Source organism: Parasteatoda tepidariorum, chromosome X1, assembly GCF_043381705.1.
Source record: "Parasteatoda tepidariorum isolate YZ-2023 chromosome X1, CAS_Ptep_4.0, whole genome shotgun sequence".
NCBI lineage: Eukaryota > Metazoa > Arthropoda > Arachnida > Araneae > Theridiidae > Parasteatoda > Parasteatoda tepidariorum.
This window is the reverse complement of record NC_092214.1, coordinates 4,088,618-4,106,286: the sequence shown is the minus strand read 5'-3', so window position 1 is coordinate 4,106,286 and position 17,669 is coordinate 4,088,618. Positions and strand designations below refer to the sequence as shown.

Here is a 17,669-nt window from a genome sequence, read left to right as displayed (position 1 = left end):
TATGTATGTACTTAGAAATATTCTGAAGCTGTTGGAACATAGAAAATTTTTTAAGTTGGAATCGCAAGTTTCTGAAAATTTACCAACTGCTTGCACTTAGAAAATTTCTAAAGTTCTTCGCACTTAAATTTCTGAAGTTATTCGTGCTTTTAAAAAGTTTCAAATTGTGTGGACACAGAAAATTTCTGATGTTTTCCGTACTTAGAAATATTCTGAAATATTTTGTACTTTAAATATACTTCAAATTGTTTTGACTTAGAAAAACTTTCGCATTGTTTGTACTTTAAATAACTTCCAAAATGTTTCGAATTTAAAACTTTAAAATTTTTTGTACTTAGAAAGATTCTGATGTTTTTGGTACTGAGAAAATTTCTGAATGTGTACATATAGTTATATATATATAGTTATATATATACTATATAGTTATATATATATAGTTATTTATATATAGTTACATATATATAGTTATATATATATAGTTATATATAAAAATAGTTATATATAGTTTCTATAAATACATATTTGTATACATATGATTTTTCAATGATCATTTTATTTCTCAAAGTTTTTTTTTTAATCAACATTTTTTAAAAATGTATTTAGCTTGAAATATTCTGAAATCTTTTAGTGCTGCCATCTGATATTATCAATCAACAATAACAATTATCTATTTTGCCATAAAATTTAGTCTCTTATTTCAATTACAGTTTTTGAGACTGTTTCAAGTAAAACTTATAAGACTAAATAAATATCTTCAAAATAAGCTTATTCAATTAGAATATAGTCCGATGATAAGACCTGAAAAGAAGAAATTATAACTGGCTAGCAAAACTTCCACGCGCGATCTTATTTGCTGTTCTAATTTTTATTGTTCCTTTTTATTTTTACACCTATATATGTAAAAAAAAGTAAACAGGTCATTACTTTTTATATTAAACAAACGCATTTTGTTCCAAAAGAAGTCAATCTAAACAATTGAAAAAAAGCTCAGTAATCATTTTTAATCAATTAAAAATCAGTCTTTGAGAATTTAAGAAAATTTGATAGGAAAGCCCATAAATAAAATATTTTTCAAAATAAATTTTAGTTTTTTTAATGAAAAGGTAAATTTCACACTTATAATTGTAGTCCGTGGTGCAAAGCAGGCAATTCTAAAGAAAAATGCTTTTAATTTAAGTATAAGTTTTAAGTACATGCTTAAAAAAGTTTTCAATTTAAGTATAACTTTTTTTCAATCTACGTTTTAATTTTATAAACCATGTATGCTCTATAAATAATTAGAGTTTGACCTTTAAATAATTCTTTTGCTAACTCGGTCTCATGAAAATATGTTTGAAAAAAACGTTTAGCATGAACCATCATTTTTTAAAAGACCTTCTTATTTTAACATAAGTAAAGATCCTCTTATGCATTTAAGCAAGGGTAAGAGAAAAGCAACCTCAGGACTGAATTTAGAGGGGGCTACTGGGGCTGTAACCCCAGGTCCCTTAATGTTTTAGGTCCTCTAAAGTATGTATAATTGATTTTAATGAATGTATAATTGATTTTATTATTTTTGTAAAAAATTATTAGATATTTCTAACCGTATTGTTGTACAATTTTCCTTCAGAATCATTAAAAATTTTATGTAAAATTCGAGTGTAAAATTTAAGTGTAAAATTCGAGAAATAGAAAGGAAAATTATATTTTGCCACGTTATTACCTTCGGCCCCTCGCGCAACTCCCTAATTTCATCCATTATCTCCTTTTGCTTAACTTGATTTTTCCAACTAATTTTCTGTAACCATCTGCGAAGCAGTTACAATTTCCTAGTTCTCTTTGTTGTCAATTATGTAACAAATTTAACAAGAACGAAAAATTCTAGTTTGTTGTTTTCGAAATATGAAATTTGTATTTTTGCTGTTTAAATTTTGTATGCTGCTCTTACATCTTGATCATCTGCGTTACTTAACATTTAAAACATGGGATTTTTGCTGACGTAGAAACTCAATGGAATCGATTCTTATAACGTTAATATTTTAGACAAAAAACTTTTTAAAAAAATATAATTAAGTTTAACTGAAACTAAATTTCATAAAAAGTTTCAATATTTCTGAAAATAGGTAAGTTTTGGATTATTTGGTATAGGTTGAGCTCAAATTACATATTAGCCTTAGGCTCCATCTCACCTAAATTCTGCCCTGAGTAGACTAACAGCTCCTGATTAAATTAACATTCTGTCAAAAACTGAGATGATACGGTTTATTATATGTCATCCAAAAAATACTCCTGAAAAAGATTAAACTTATCGCAATTTGCTTGTTGCAAACATTACAATATTTCACTAATAATAGTATGTTATGTACTTTGACTGGTGCATTACCTCATTCTCAAAATAAAAATTCAAGAAAGTATGTTTTACTTGGTGCAGCAAAAAGCAGTATATTTATATGAAAGAACACCCTATGATTTTTCCATAAAACAGTTTATATCTAGTATCTATAAGTAAAAATATGAACTAAAAAATTTGAAAAATCTCTCTTAGTTTATAGATATACTCATTATTCTCTTTTTTCATATAATCCTCTTTAAGTTAATAGATATACTTATTTGAATAAGTGAAACGTCTGAAAAAATTATCTGCAGCTCAAAAACAACCATTCCATAAGAAATGAATCACGCTATACTTAAATACAAATAAGACATTACTTTTTAAATAGTTTTAATGTTGACTCTTTGTTACACTCATAATTGTATTTTTATACACAATCCGAACGAAAACACTTGTTAAAAATATTTTGAGATACTCCATTATTTATCGATAAGAAACATTCGAATATTTCACATTTGTTAAAGAGAAAGCTGATCAAGAAAAGAAAGAAAAACAGGATTTTTAAAGGAGAAAAACTAACAAAAATTAATGTTTATGAATTTGATATTTAAATCTAGCAATTTCGTCTTTGGATCTAACCTTAAGCAATTTTCCAAGCATAATAAATAAGACAGGAGCTTTAATTTGGAGTACATGAAAGTTGGGGATCTTACAGGATCTAATCTAATATCGTAATAGAGATCTTAATAAATATTGCACCATTGTGCATAAATCAACCGTGTAAAAACATATAAAATAGTTCAGAATTGGATGTATAAAACATAACTCTTGCAGTAGTTGAAGATGATTCACATAACATCAAACTTTGTACGCCGGTTTATTTCATTCATTGTTGCATCATTTGAAAAAATCTAGCCCTTGCTATCTAGATCATTAATATCAAATAAAAATAATAAAATCCTGAAATGAAATTGAGATTAATTATAAAGTACATTTCATATTTCTGATATCACCACTGCTCCAAAGAGTGAATCATTAAATGACTTGAGAAGAATAAACAAAATTTCTGACCTAAAAGTCTAGAATTATAACAATTTAACATCAACAAGAATTTGTTAAAAGCATATCCATTCTACAACAAGAGTTTTCATTATAAGTCATTAACTGTATTAAAAGGAAACGAAGTGAAGAAACTCAATTTTCAGAGACAAAAAGATAGAATTCAGTAAAAAATATTGTGTCAATGATTGAAGAGAAAGTAATTGACTGAATGCGTGAACGAGAGCAAAACGAGTGGTATCTGTAATACGAAGAATAGCAACATCTGAATGGAAAGTGTGTGAGGTCCATTACGGAAGATCCACCATTTATTCATCATATAATTCTAAATTACTTAGTTAAGAATTATTTTATTTCTTTTAACCAACATAACTCTGAATTTTTATGCAATGCATCGTTACGTTTTTCAATGGATTGGAATGTTGAATGCATTGCTATACTTCTAATTCTTAAGGCCTAGTTTTAAAAAATGAAACATATGAAATGGATATTTTATTTATTTTCAATTACTATATCTTTACTCTGAGATTTTAGATTGCTTTTTCTGGTGTTGAAATGGAGGAAAACTTCAGTTATAGATATTCCATTAGTGCTATGTACTAAATATTAGCTTTTAAGTTTTTCGTGACTTACAAGATTTCGCATTGTTCTAAAATGATCAGCTATTCTGAAAGCATTTTGATATTTTTTTTATAGAAAAGTAATGTTTACAATGTTCAAAAAGATTTTCCTTTTTCATATATAAGTTCTATAAAAAATACTAATTAACTAACTTTATTTGCTAAAAATTTGAAATATATTACATAAACTTATGTTCGTTTCTTATATTATATTACATAAGCTTACGTTTTTTAGTACTCATGTTTTTTTTATTTTTACACTCCTATATGTTTCCAGCGTAGAGAAGTTATGGTATTAATTCAATGCTTATTACAGTGGAACAAAACAACGATTTTCTTAATTATCTCAATATTGATCGGGCTTTATTTTAAAAAAATTACTGCACTGTAAACTGCTACTGGAACTTTTACCGTAAAACCTGTTTTTACCGGAGCACGTTACGGAACAAAAAATCTGTTATACCGTAATTATAGTGAAATCACTTAGTAAATAAATCTTACTGTAAAAATTGCGGTATAATATTTTTACGGCAAAAATGAATTTTACACTAAAATGGATTTTACGGATGATGCACCCAAAGTGCCGTAAACTTTATACCGTAGCTTGATCCGTAATTTTTCGCAGTGTGGCATATTTTAACAAAATTAATTAACTTTCCCTCCAAAATATAGTTTTTTCGCCTTAAATAATACTTATTTTTTGAAGGAATTAAGGAGAAACAAAGGACTAAATTATAATCCAAATAATAATAAAGCAATCTTATTCATGTAGCCGCTTAGGAAAAAATAAGAGAAATTTTAAGAACCTTGTTTTGTTCTACTTTCTTCTCCAATTTTTTTTCTTTGAAAAATTTAAAAGAAAAGAACTCATGAAATTTTTAATTTTTTTTAAATGCATCATTAAAAATGTATCACTGGAGGATTTTTCTTTTCCTAAAAAAGTGAATTGATATGAAGTTCACTTTCAGTCAATGAGTTCCGTACACACCAATGCTTATGGTAATCATTGTTATGACTGCATTTTTTGAAAAAAGCATCATTGATGCATTAAATCGGCTTAAAAAACTTATTCTGTTTAAGAAGGATTGAGATTAAGTTTTTGATAAGTTCGGTTTTTAAACATTGAGAAAAGTATTCACATATAATTAAATATCATCATGTTTCTTCAGAAACCGAAATTTTTCCGAATTTTTCATCTCTTTAAAAGGATTGAGATTAAGTTTCCAATAAGTTTGGTTTCTAAACATTGAGAAAAGTATTCGCATGTAATAAAATATCATCATGTTTCTTCTGAAATCGAAATTTTTCTGAATTCTTCATCTTACTATTTAATATTTTATATTCACTAATATTTGCACAATTTGAAATGTTATTGTAAAGTTTTATTCATTCTCTTTAATTCTCATGTAGGCAAAATGTCAGATTTCAAGTGTATATTTGAAAACATAGATTTATACGTATGGCGCTAGTAATGTGACTGGAATTAAAATTGACGTTTAAAAGATATTGAGGGAAAGATAGGGTTTTGACCTACTCTGGAGAAAAGTAATGACGTCACAAAACCAAATCGAGAAAATGTAGGACTCGATGGTTACTTCCATTTTGTACCATTTTTGTCTTTAAACTCGCCAATCAAAAGCCTTAATCTACAAAATGAGAAGCGGTTTAATTAACAACTAAATCACATAAACGCAATAAATGAATTTGTTTCATTTTTGTGAAAGGTGTTACACTCTACTGAAAAAGTTTCGCCATTTTTAAGTAAAATTTGTTCGGTTAATATAATTTGAATTACTTAATGGATCAATTCTTATTATTCTGTGAATAGATTTAAACAGAATTCAATTTTTTAATTAAAGTTTCAACAATATTTGTAGTATTAACTCTGATTTATAGTCTAGTAGGCATAGTTACATAGAGGGTAATTATAAAATTCGAATTGATTAAAATTGAGTTTGATTTAATAAAACTGATATGAATAAACTATAACTAACCAGATCAAATGATTTAAAAATAGTATTAAAATTTATTGTGCTAAATACTGATGTTATTTATAATTCAGAATTCATAATATCTGTATTCATTATGAAAAAATATGCATTAGCATATGAAACAAAGACTTAAAAATGCTCCACTAACAGCATGAACTGAATATAGTATATAATGCAGAAAACTGTCACCGATCTCATAAACGTATCATTATTTTTTTGTGTTTTCAAGCTCTTCAAAAGTTTAAAAAAGTCTTTAAATTAATTTTATGATAAAAAATCCAAATTATTCTCTTTTCTAATATTAACTATAATAATTTGGAATGTCATAATAAAAATATAAATTAAGGTTAATATTTTAAAAAATACTAAGAAAGTATTCCACCTGCCAAAATGTTTTTTTTTCGAGATTATATTACAGAAACATTTCTGAAAGCCCACACTATTTTAGCAATAATTTCAGAATTTGAAATATTTATGAAATATAGATTCGTTATATACGGAGCTTCTAATAGTTTTATTTACAATGTTAAACTAGCTACACAGTTCTGTTTTGATGTAATTTTATAAAATCCTTGTTCCTTTGTGTTTTCGATGGCGATGAATACTGAATATTCCGCACAATTATGGTAATCGAAAAATAAATCATTATTTGTTTAGAATGTAAAAAGTTCTATATTATTAATGCATTAGCAGAAAATTTTACTAAACTTAGTCATTTAACATTTTAAATGTTTGTAAAATAAAACTAAAATCAACCTATTTAAAAAAAAGCTTATTGCACAGACGAGTTTGAAATAGCATTTGGTCATTGAATTATTTCTGATGCGTAATCTTCTCAAAATTTCCTTTTGCATATTGAAATTTTCAGTAATATTTTGTTACTTTTAAAATAATTCTGAAATTTCGTTATTTAAATATATGTGCGAAATTTAGTGCCCCACACTAGTGTTAGTACTACACTACACTTTTAGTGCCTAATTCAATAGTTATAATTTTAAACTTACTACACTTCTAGTGCCTAATTGAAATATTTTTTAAATATAAATATCTCGATTAGGTTAGAATTGTTATCTTTCGAAAATATAATTTTTCGCTTTTTTTTTTTTTGCTATTTGAGCACCATGGAAATTTTAATACAACATATTACCCTTTTCCAATTTTGCTTAATTTAATTTATATTGCATGCCGATATTGATTAATATTTATGAAACTAAAATATGAATTAATAACTATTAAAATGTGACAGTTACTTAAAACTATTATCCCTCTAGCAACTTACAATAATTAGTATTTTCTAAATTTCTAAACCTCCATATAACGCAAGGTAAAATGTAATACAAAAATGTTAGCTATTGCAAATTAAAATGATGTAAAACGAAACATAAAAAATTATGCAATGTATAGAATACAATTAAAAATTGTTTTAAAATCTAAAACAAATCAAAAATTGCAGTCATTTTAATTATATAATGGAGTTCTCAAACACACTTAATATTAATTCGACTAAATTAATGTCTCAGATCAAATTTCTCAAAAACATGTTTTTTTTCATAAATTTAATAAATTTGTTTTTAATTTTAATAGTAATTTATTTAAATTTTTATAAAATTAATTGTATTAACTATGTTAATAATTATAATTGTCCAATATTTCGAGAAGTTATAAATAAATTATACAAACGAATACCTTTACGACTAACTACTGTGAAAATATTACGATGTAATACATGCGAATGGAAGAATATAATGAATTTATAAAGAAAAACCACAAAAAAAACCTCAGTGTTGAACTATTTTTATTATAAAATCGAAGAAACATTATTTTATATGGGAAATATGCAGTTAAGTACAACCATTGATTACTTTGATAAACAATCTGCAAAAGAAAAATTTATAAAACCGAAATCCTACATTGTACTGATAGTAATTTTCATTTCTAAAATTTCTCAAAATTGGTATGTAAATACATGTACAAAGAATTTTACAAAGAATATTTTATATTGTGAACTATTTCAAATAAAGGAAAAAACAGACTTTGTATTATATTTAGACTATCTTAATAAGTACTTAATCAGTGTGTAGTAAAACTTATTCTAATAAGTATGATCGTGGAAATTACAGTTTGATTATCGATAATGAAGGTTATATATATAAAAACAATTTTTATTTGCAAAACTTTTCCAAGTTAATAACTTTATTTATCAATATTTGAAATAATTACAAAAACTGAATGAAAACTTTACTTAGTTATAAATTTATCAAAAATATGATTGCACTTTCAAAATATATTGAAATCATAACTTTATACAAAATTTAAAAAGATTACTTAATTTTATATACCCAAATTCTTGGTACCCACAAAAAGCGTTGAAATAAAACGGAATCTCTTGACTTTTAAAAATAAACGAAATTTTTGAACATTTGTCGATTACTTGATAGCTTTTGTCACTGTTTTAACTGTTTATTCTATTTTCTTTGTATGTGATTTAGCGTTGTCAACCATTAAAAATATTAAAATAAATTTTCCGAATTTTATTTTTTTTAAATTTTTATCCATAATAAGGGGAAATTTTTTTTTCTATAATTAAGACTATTTTTATAGTTATTGACTATAACATGATGCATGGATTAAAAATTTAGAAAACTGTTCACTTAAAAAAAAAAAAAACATATGAAGTCTGTTAAAAACAAAATTTTAATTGTTTGATGACTGCTTAGTAAAAAAAAATTCATAAATATTCACGCTATTAAAGCCATACAAAAATGACTAGTAACAGTAAATAAAGACATTTAAATGATATTTCAGCACATCAAATACAAAAATGATAATTAACACTAGAAAGACTGAAACTTAGTATATACCTATCTTGCCCAAAAGCAGTCAAAATGACTGGATTGTAAAGGAATAAATAAAGTGTAAAGAAATTTGTTTAAAATAAATTTTTAATATTTTTTATATTATTTACAGTTATATAACAAATTATTAGTAAATATCAACGATAAAAAAATTATATGTTGTACAAAATTCTAAAAAATTGTGTCATTATTTATATCATTGTTTTTCTAATTGAAATTAAAAGCTGTCAAAATGACTTCCTTAGGCAACCTAGTGTTAATTCAGAAGATAAACGTTGAAAAATATTAATTTATTGCTTAAAAACTCATTTAATTTACATTTTATAAAATGTAAATTACACTCTTGAAAATGCCACCAGTTTTCTCTTTCTTCTTATTTTTCATCTTAAAAACAAAAGAAAAAAATTGATTGAGAAAGACTGTTTTGCCATTTAATGAAGAAAAAAATCTAAAATATGGCGATAAAAGTCGACCCTTGGCGACTGGTCTTCACTCACAGTTTCTCTTGCTCTTCTTTACAACCAGTCACTCACGAATACTCATTAGAACTGTATCGTAACAACACAGGTGAAGACCGCTTGCTCCGTGGTGCAACTTACGCGCTCTGTTGCCGGTGCATGGGTGTCCACACAACCATAAACACCATACAATAATATATATTTTTTTAAATTCACGAAATATAACAGACAGCAAGTTACTAAATTTATTAAGATTTTCTTGGAATTTTCAAATAAAATATAAAATTCTTTACTGTTACGTTAGGAATGTAGTTTTGAAGTGTGTGATTAAAGGGACAAATGTTGAACATTCGAAGAAAACGGAGTCATTAAATTAAGGAGGATTTACTGTTTTACTAACTACGGTAAGTTATCTTTATGCTTATAATAGTTTTTATTGCTTTCGCACTTATTTACAAATGTCTTCGCTTTTTATTCGTAAATTAAACTGTCAAATCCTTTAATTTTCTAATTTTAAGGTTTTAATGTAACTGATATTTGTATTACTTCATTATTCAAAAACCACTGACAGTAAAAATGAGTATCAATATTTAATAGTTAATGTCTCAGTTTAAAATTTCTTGAATTTTCTCGCATCCTTTATCTGCAATATTTTAAAAGTTACTTTTTTTTCCTTTAAATTACATTTTTTATTTCATGAAGAAATCATTTTAACATTACGCAGCTTTTAATTTTTTTTATAAGTGGTTAATGAATTAAATCATTTAATAATCGACATTTTGATAATTCTTAAAAATAAGTAATTAATTTTGAACCCTGGTTTTTAAAAAAACTGTGTCTATCAATTGCTTTGTTGAAACAGAAATCTATCTTATCTCTGTTGGAAACAGAAATCTATCAATTGCTTTGTTAGTTCGCGGCAGAAATTTACAAATTATGAAATTAATTATGTTACGCAATTTCACCTGTACTATATAAGATATGTTGTGCAGCTTAGATTAATGTATATCTATAGCACGCATAGAAACCAGCTTTGCTGAGATCATATAGTTTCCCACAAGAAATAGTAATGAAGAAAAAAATAATTTTATATTTCTGTTGTTAAAATAAATCATTTAATTTTATTACGATAGCAAAATATTAAACTCCTTAGTGATGATATTATTTGTTTAGTTTTGTCAAAATAATAATAAACAAATTCAGAAAATGTATTTGAGTCTGTAGTTGAGCATTTCTTCCATCAACGCTTGAAGCACAAATCGAAAAATACGTGAGGCAAATAAACTAAAATATAAATTAGAGAAGGTTGATAAATTTTATTATGATTGTAGCTCTTTTAAAGGCAAAAAAGTTTTAGAGCTTCAAAGACATAAGAGTCTATGACATTGATGAATTATTTTAGTCCTACATAAAATAGGTATAAAAAGATATGAAACTATTAAAAATTATATTAAAACATGCAGAACAATATTGCAAATTAATGGAGAAAATATTTTGAGGCATGTTCATCTAAAATTGAAAACAAATTATTTTCTTCATTGTTTTGGCTTTTTATAGCCCTAGATATTGTGTTTTTCCCTTTTAATAAATAAAGTAAAAGAATTACATTAAAGTTCCTTAAAAACAGTAGAAATTTTAAGAGGGATACAGCCTCAAAAGTCTTAAGTATAAAATAACGCTCTTCGAGAAAAATGAGCGAAAGAGGACACAATAATTTACAATATAAAAAATCGATTTGAATTTAAACGTATTGTAAAACCTTTAAATATTCATACTTAGTTAAATATCTATCAAGCATATCATTCATACAAGTCTTCCACTCACGTTAGTTATTAAAAATAACTCTAAATTATATTAAATATTTAGTGTATATTTCCTTTATTTTTTCAACAATAATTTTAAAAAAATTTTAAATGAAGAATACTATTTTTTTTTTGTTAACAGTAGCTTTTATAAATGCTTCCAGATTTTATTGATTTGATATTGATCTTCAATTAGTGAAAAATTTAAATTAAAAATTTATTCTTATGATTTTAACATGTACTGTAAAATGCTTAAATCTAAGAACTTGACTTACCCATGAATAATTCGTAGAAATGCGAAATTATTATAATTCATAATGTTTCGCATAATTTTTTACTTAAATCTGAAAAAAATGCGGAATAAAAGAGGAAAAGAAACAATCAAATTACATATGCAGTATCTTTAAAATCAGTAAATAATGATAGCCAGTTAATCAGTTATAAATTAGTCATTCTTGATGTAATCATGCATACTTTTATTACTTGAAATACAATGTATAACCTTCTATTGTGGTTTTAGCAAAAGAACAAAGAATATTAAAATTCAATGGTATTCAATTTAAAATATAATTTTATTTTCAATTGATGATCAGTTATTCTACACATTAATACGATCCTTCATAATATAAAATCATTGAGTCATATTACAAAGATTGTAAAATTATTAACTTTCGACGCTTTATCCTCATAAACTCGCAATAGATTTCTGCTAAAACCTTTTACAATCCTTTATATTTACAATCAAAAGATCATCATGCAAGAATCACGACAAAAACTATTTCCTTTTCAAATGTAAATAGAGTTTAGTCACATCTATGTCAAAATTGGATTTTGTCGTGTTTTGTGTTTTGCTGAGGAAGATATATTTTCCTGCATGCTATTGCAAAGTAAGGAAAAAATTACTCGCGGGTTACCCAATTAAACTTGGGCCACCTTTTATTCTTGTTCATATTATAGGTCATGGGCAAACCTAAATAGGCTTTAAATAGACTCAAATATCCTGCGTTATTTGCTGAAATATGAACAAAGGGCGCAAAAATGCAGTAAATTTGAAAATGGGTAGGTTTAAGCAAATTCTTATCTACTCCGGAAATGAGTAGTTGGATAATCACACTACAAATAAAATACTAATTTTAAGCCTTCGTAATTTAATCAGAATAAATTTTGATGAAAAAGACTCTCTAACATTTCAAAATAGAAGAATAGTAAAATAAATAATTCAAATATAGAAAATTAACTAAAATTCATGGCTATGGTTTAGGTTTAAAGGAAGGTGGGTAGATAAAGTTAATCAATAAATAGTTAAACTTTTTGCCATTACAATTCAATATTAAACTTCAAAAGTAAAATAGAACTTAGTTCATACATCTTAGATATTTATTCTAAAATGAAAACAGATTTAGTACATTATAATTTAGAAAATATGTATAAAAAGGTCATTGAAAAATAATAATTCGGAGAAACTATTGAAATCTTCATAATTTATAGTTAACCATTTGTTGCAATCTGAATAACATTTAATGAAAAAGCATAAAAATCTAAAAATGAGATCAAGGGTTAGGAATGTCTTAAATAATGATTTTAAAAATGTATGGTGATAGAATTAAGAGCAATAGGAATAGTTATGTTTCAAAATTTCTTTGATACTCAAAGATGAATAAAGAATTTAATGAAATGTTGTAAAACATTTAAATAAACTGAGGATGCGTAGAAATAATTTCCTTGAAAATTATTTGAAAAAACACACACGTAAAGCTTATTATTTTGGAAAAGAAGAAATTTAAACATGTGTATAAATATCATTAAAACTTTCGGAAAGATAACTGAAATTAAATTTAGTTATGTAAAATTAAATAAAACTATTCGCTAAAGTAATAGTAGAGTTTTGTTGAAAATTGTTTAAAAATATTATTATTACGTAAACTGAAAATTTTATTCCCAATACTTTAAAACAGCATAAGATATATGGTATAGAAAACGTTATAACAGCATAACATACATGGTATAGCATGTGCTGAAACTGTATAGTGAATTAATAATAAAATTTTGATAACGTACCTGAAATTATTCATCTAATTGATGATTGATTCCTCTAATGATTCATTTATGAAAAGAAATAAGATACATTTAGAAAATTTTACCATGCCATAAAGCTATCATTAATTGGATTAATTATTAGGTCACTATTAGTTGGAATACTTATTTCTAAAATTTAGTTTTTGTTTAAAAATATGAAGCAATTTTGAAACTGTTTTAAATACTTGCATTTTTAGCAGGCATCATTTTGGTACATTGCTTATTTGTCTACTATACATACATTTTTCCCACTCTCATATATGTTGCAAACTATGTAAGCCTTAACAGCAGTAGAGTGTATTAAAAACTGATCGTTTTTTTTAAAGAAAACATCGTTTTTTTTTAAAAAAAGAAGATTACTAAAGCTTTTTGTTTTAGAAAAAAAGCTTGTTCAAATAGGGAAATATTTAGTTCAAAGAAAAAGATAATGGAAGAATAATAAAACTCTATCATTCATTTACAGCCGGTAACAAAAGATATTAGCTGTCATCAAATTTGGAAATCCCTATGGGAAAATTAACTCTTAGAAGCAGTTTATCCAATACATTTGTACATCCAGAACTTTTTTAATATCGAACTTTTAATGTCGGATATTAAAAGTTTTGAATTATCTCACTTCTTGAATTAACAGATTTCAACAATGACTTTATCTAACTATTTTAAACTTATTTTTTTCTCATGTGGTTGAATCAAAAACATAATTCTAGAATCTAAGCAAGATTCTGTTTATTAGGCATTTGTAACCCTATAATTCTTATTAATCATGATGTGCATGTAAATGATATAACTCAACAGATTGTTATTTCATAAATTTTTAAAACATTAAAGACACTGGTAAATTGTTATAAAATAATGTTAAATATTTAATTAATTTATATAATTAAAGTTAAAAGTTAGTTTAAATAATTTTTAATAATTGAAGTGATATGTAATTAAAATTAAATGTTTCAGATATAGGTATTATATGTGTATTGTTTTAATTCAAAATTTCAAGAGCCAAAAAATGTAAATAAATAGAATCTTCAAAAATAAAAATTATGCAAAGGTTAGGTAATTCTGTTCCCCATGAACAAAGAAAACAATAAATAAATTAATCAATACGTTGTTTTAAAACGTTCTTTTCATCAAAAGTAGTTTAGAAGTTAGGAATGAATTATTACAACGTCAAAAAAATATATGCCGTGAATCTTTATGATCATTATTTAAGGTTTTATTTTCGTATTCATTCCTAAATGTAAAACTTTTAAAAATAAAACCAGAGAAAATTTAATTTTCATTGAATACGAGGGTTGCTATTTATATTTCTGGCCTTGGCAACAGTAAATGTTGCTAGGCGACCGCAGACGATTTTAATCGAAAGTTTGATATTTTTAAACATAAATTCAGCAGACGATTTACCATTATAGCTTCATTTGTGTTGTTGACAGTAAACTAAAAACTTCTTCTCTTTCAAAAAATGGAATTGAATCGTGAACATTTTCGTGCCATTATTTTTCATAACTTTCGACGTGGATTGTCAAGACAAGAGTGCTTCGATGAACTTAATTCTTTATTCAGCGATAAAGCGCCATCCTACAGCACTGTAAAAAATTGGTATAACGAATTTAATCGTGGTGGATGTTCGATCCAGGACGAATCCCGTGCAGCTCGTCCGAAATCCGTTGCTGTGCCAGAAAAAATCGATGCTGTGCGTGAACTGATAAAGCAAGATCGTCATGTGACATACCGTGAGATAGAGGCGTCTTTGGACATTAGTATGACTAGCATCAATAAAATATTGAATGAACATTTCAGCGTAAAAAAAATTTGTTCGCGTTGGATCCCGCATAATCTGACAAACGCTCAAAAAAAGGCTCGTGTCGATTGGTGCAAGGAAATGTTGGAAAAATACGTTCAAGGTACATCAAAGGCTGTGTATAACATCTACACAGGTGACGAATCATGGATCTATGCATATGAGCCGGAAACAAAACAGCAATCAACTGTATGGGTCTTCCAAGACGAGGCAAAACCAACAAAAGTTGTTCGAGGAAGAAGCACATCGAAACAAATGATTGCCTGTTTCTTCGGCATTAACGGTCATGTGGCAACAGTGGCGTTAGAGCAACGCAGGACGGTCAATTCTGAATGGTACACGACCATTTGTTTGCCAGAAGTCATCGGAGAAATTCGAAAAAAGCAGAAGAACAGGCGAATCATTCTTCATCATGACAATGCGAGCTCTCACACATCGACTCAAACAAAGGCATTTCTGACGGAGCGAAAGATCGAACTGATGGGTCATCCGCCGTACAGCCCTGATTTGGCACCCAATGACTTCTTCTTATTCCCACACATCAAAAATAAATTACGTGGACAACGATTTTCGACCCCCGAAGAAGCGGTTGATGCATTCAAAACGCATGTTTTGGAGTTACCTCAATCGGACTGGAAAAAGTGCTTTGAAAATTGGTTCAAACGCATGCAAAAGTGTATTGATCATCATGGAGAATATTTTGAAAAACAATAAAACCAATTTCGATCCTACATGTTTGTTTTTTCATTATTAGGCCAGAAATATAAATAGCAACCCTCGTATAAGTCCTATAGCACTTACGTCACTGTAAAACTGTACTCTGAAACACAATATACGTTTACTTTTCTAATGTTAAAAGCATTAAAACATTGAATTTTAAACAGATTGTTCGTCGAATTCTGTAAAGACATTTTCATGCCCTTAAATAATTTAATTTCAGAAAAATGCAGTTTTGAATTTATTATTTTGTACAGAGGAAACTATTCAATTTAATAATAATTAATAATATAAAATTAATAGCGAAAATTAAATTAACAGAATAATTAAAGATAGAGAGATTTTGTCTAAATGAATGAGATTATTTATGTGTAAACGTTATTATCATTTATAAAATACGTCCAAAACAACAATTCAATTTTCATACTGATATAATCCAAGCAAAATAGTGTTAGAAAAACAGATTCCATTGCTGTCCTATTTACCTCCAAATTATTAAAACAGTATAAAGAGATAATGGTGTGCTAAACATGTAATTGTTAAATTATGCAACACATTGTTACATTGTTTAGTATTGTCATTTGTTTTCAAGCATTTAGTTAACTAATTTTTATGTTTTCTGTGAACATGTTGATGTGCGTGAAAGGTTTTTTCAAGAGAATCGTTTAATACTTCCGTCCACTTTCAAACAGGCTTTAATCTTAGATCTAAAAAAACTGTTTTAACATTTCGTCAATAAAAGCTTAACAATACCCTTTTTGAAATATTAGCTACCTTCACAACAATCACCAGGATTTTCTTCCCACATTTCTTGAAAAAAATATGGTTACAAAACTGTGCACAATCTTAAAGCATGAAATACCATTCGTTCGCTTCACTCCTTAGACGTTAAGATGTACAGAAATTGGACAAAAGAATACGTTCCGCTCACCTAAGTTTAGTCGCACGAAAAGTGTCGCAATGGAGGTCACTTTTGTTGAAGAAGGGAAAAAAAAGGGTCGTCACAATTTTTGGGCCATCTTTTTAGATTTCGAAGGCAATTTATGGATATGAATAACTTATCTTCATTTAGGAAACAAACAACTGAATAGTTATCGTGCTTTCATTCGAATTTTTTATTGAATTGATATTGGTATACAATGGGAAAATAATACTTTGTGAGCACTTATGTCTTCTTTCTTTATCTTCCAGAAAAAGAAAATTCTTAATACCAATCATTTGATTTTGAGGTAGTGCTGAATTTTGTGTTTTGGTTGACAATATTGAACTTTCTTTGGAGTATTATATCCTAAATTTAAAATGCTTGTGATTTTGTTTCCACTAATACAATTTAATCCTCCATATTTAGAATAGAGAATGCTTCACTTTTTAAACTAAGTTACTGAAATATTTCGACCTTTCATTTTGATTAGTTCCGTAGGTGGTATTTAATGAATTTTTAAAACTTATTCATACTGCCTCAATTCCTTACATAATTAAAAAATGCTTTACTTTCAATTACATTAAAACGTCAAAATTTGTAAACTCTATGTATTGCAAACTTATTTTAAATGCTTCGCTTTTATAAATTAGAAAAAGTAATATGAACTTCTACATTGAGAATTAATTTTTCTATGTATAAATTTTTAAAGTTCTTGGTTTTTTTTTAAAAAATTCTTTTTTACAATACATGTTTTATCGTTCTTAATTTTGTATCAAATAAAAGATAACTTCAGTTTCAATTTACATAACAGTTATAATTGAACTTAAATAAATTTGATACTGTTATTTCGTTTTTAAATACTTTAGATCTAGAAATAAGGAAGCATTTAACTGTACAGAGCACATATACGTTTATAAATAAATATTTTCAAACATTTGATTAGCTGCTATGAGTGTTGCATGGATATGTTTCTGACTTTATAAATAAAACATTTAATTACTCCCCTCTCAAAAAAATACAACTGAAAAAAATAAAAATGGTTTCTTAAACGTTTTACATGATC

At 26.4% G+C, this 17,669-nt stretch overlaps 2 protein-coding genes across 2 annotated transcripts in view; one reads left to right on the top strand and one right to left on the bottom strand.

Moving 5' to 3' along the window:
• LOC107450407 (uncharacterized) overlaps positions 1 to 17,669 on the bottom strand; it is a 477,566-nt gene that overhangs the window by 275,845 nt on the left and 184,052 nt on the right. The window lies entirely within an intron of this gene.
• Positions 9,364 to 17,669, top strand: part of LOC107438528 (serine protease 33) — a 47,612-nt gene continuing 39,306 nt past the window's right edge. Inside the window, exon 1 of the mRNA XM_016050836.3 lies at positions 9,364 to 9,698. The gene's annotated coding sequence lies outside the window, so the exon portion shown is untranslated. The remainder of the gene's footprint in view (positions 9,699 to 17,669) is intronic.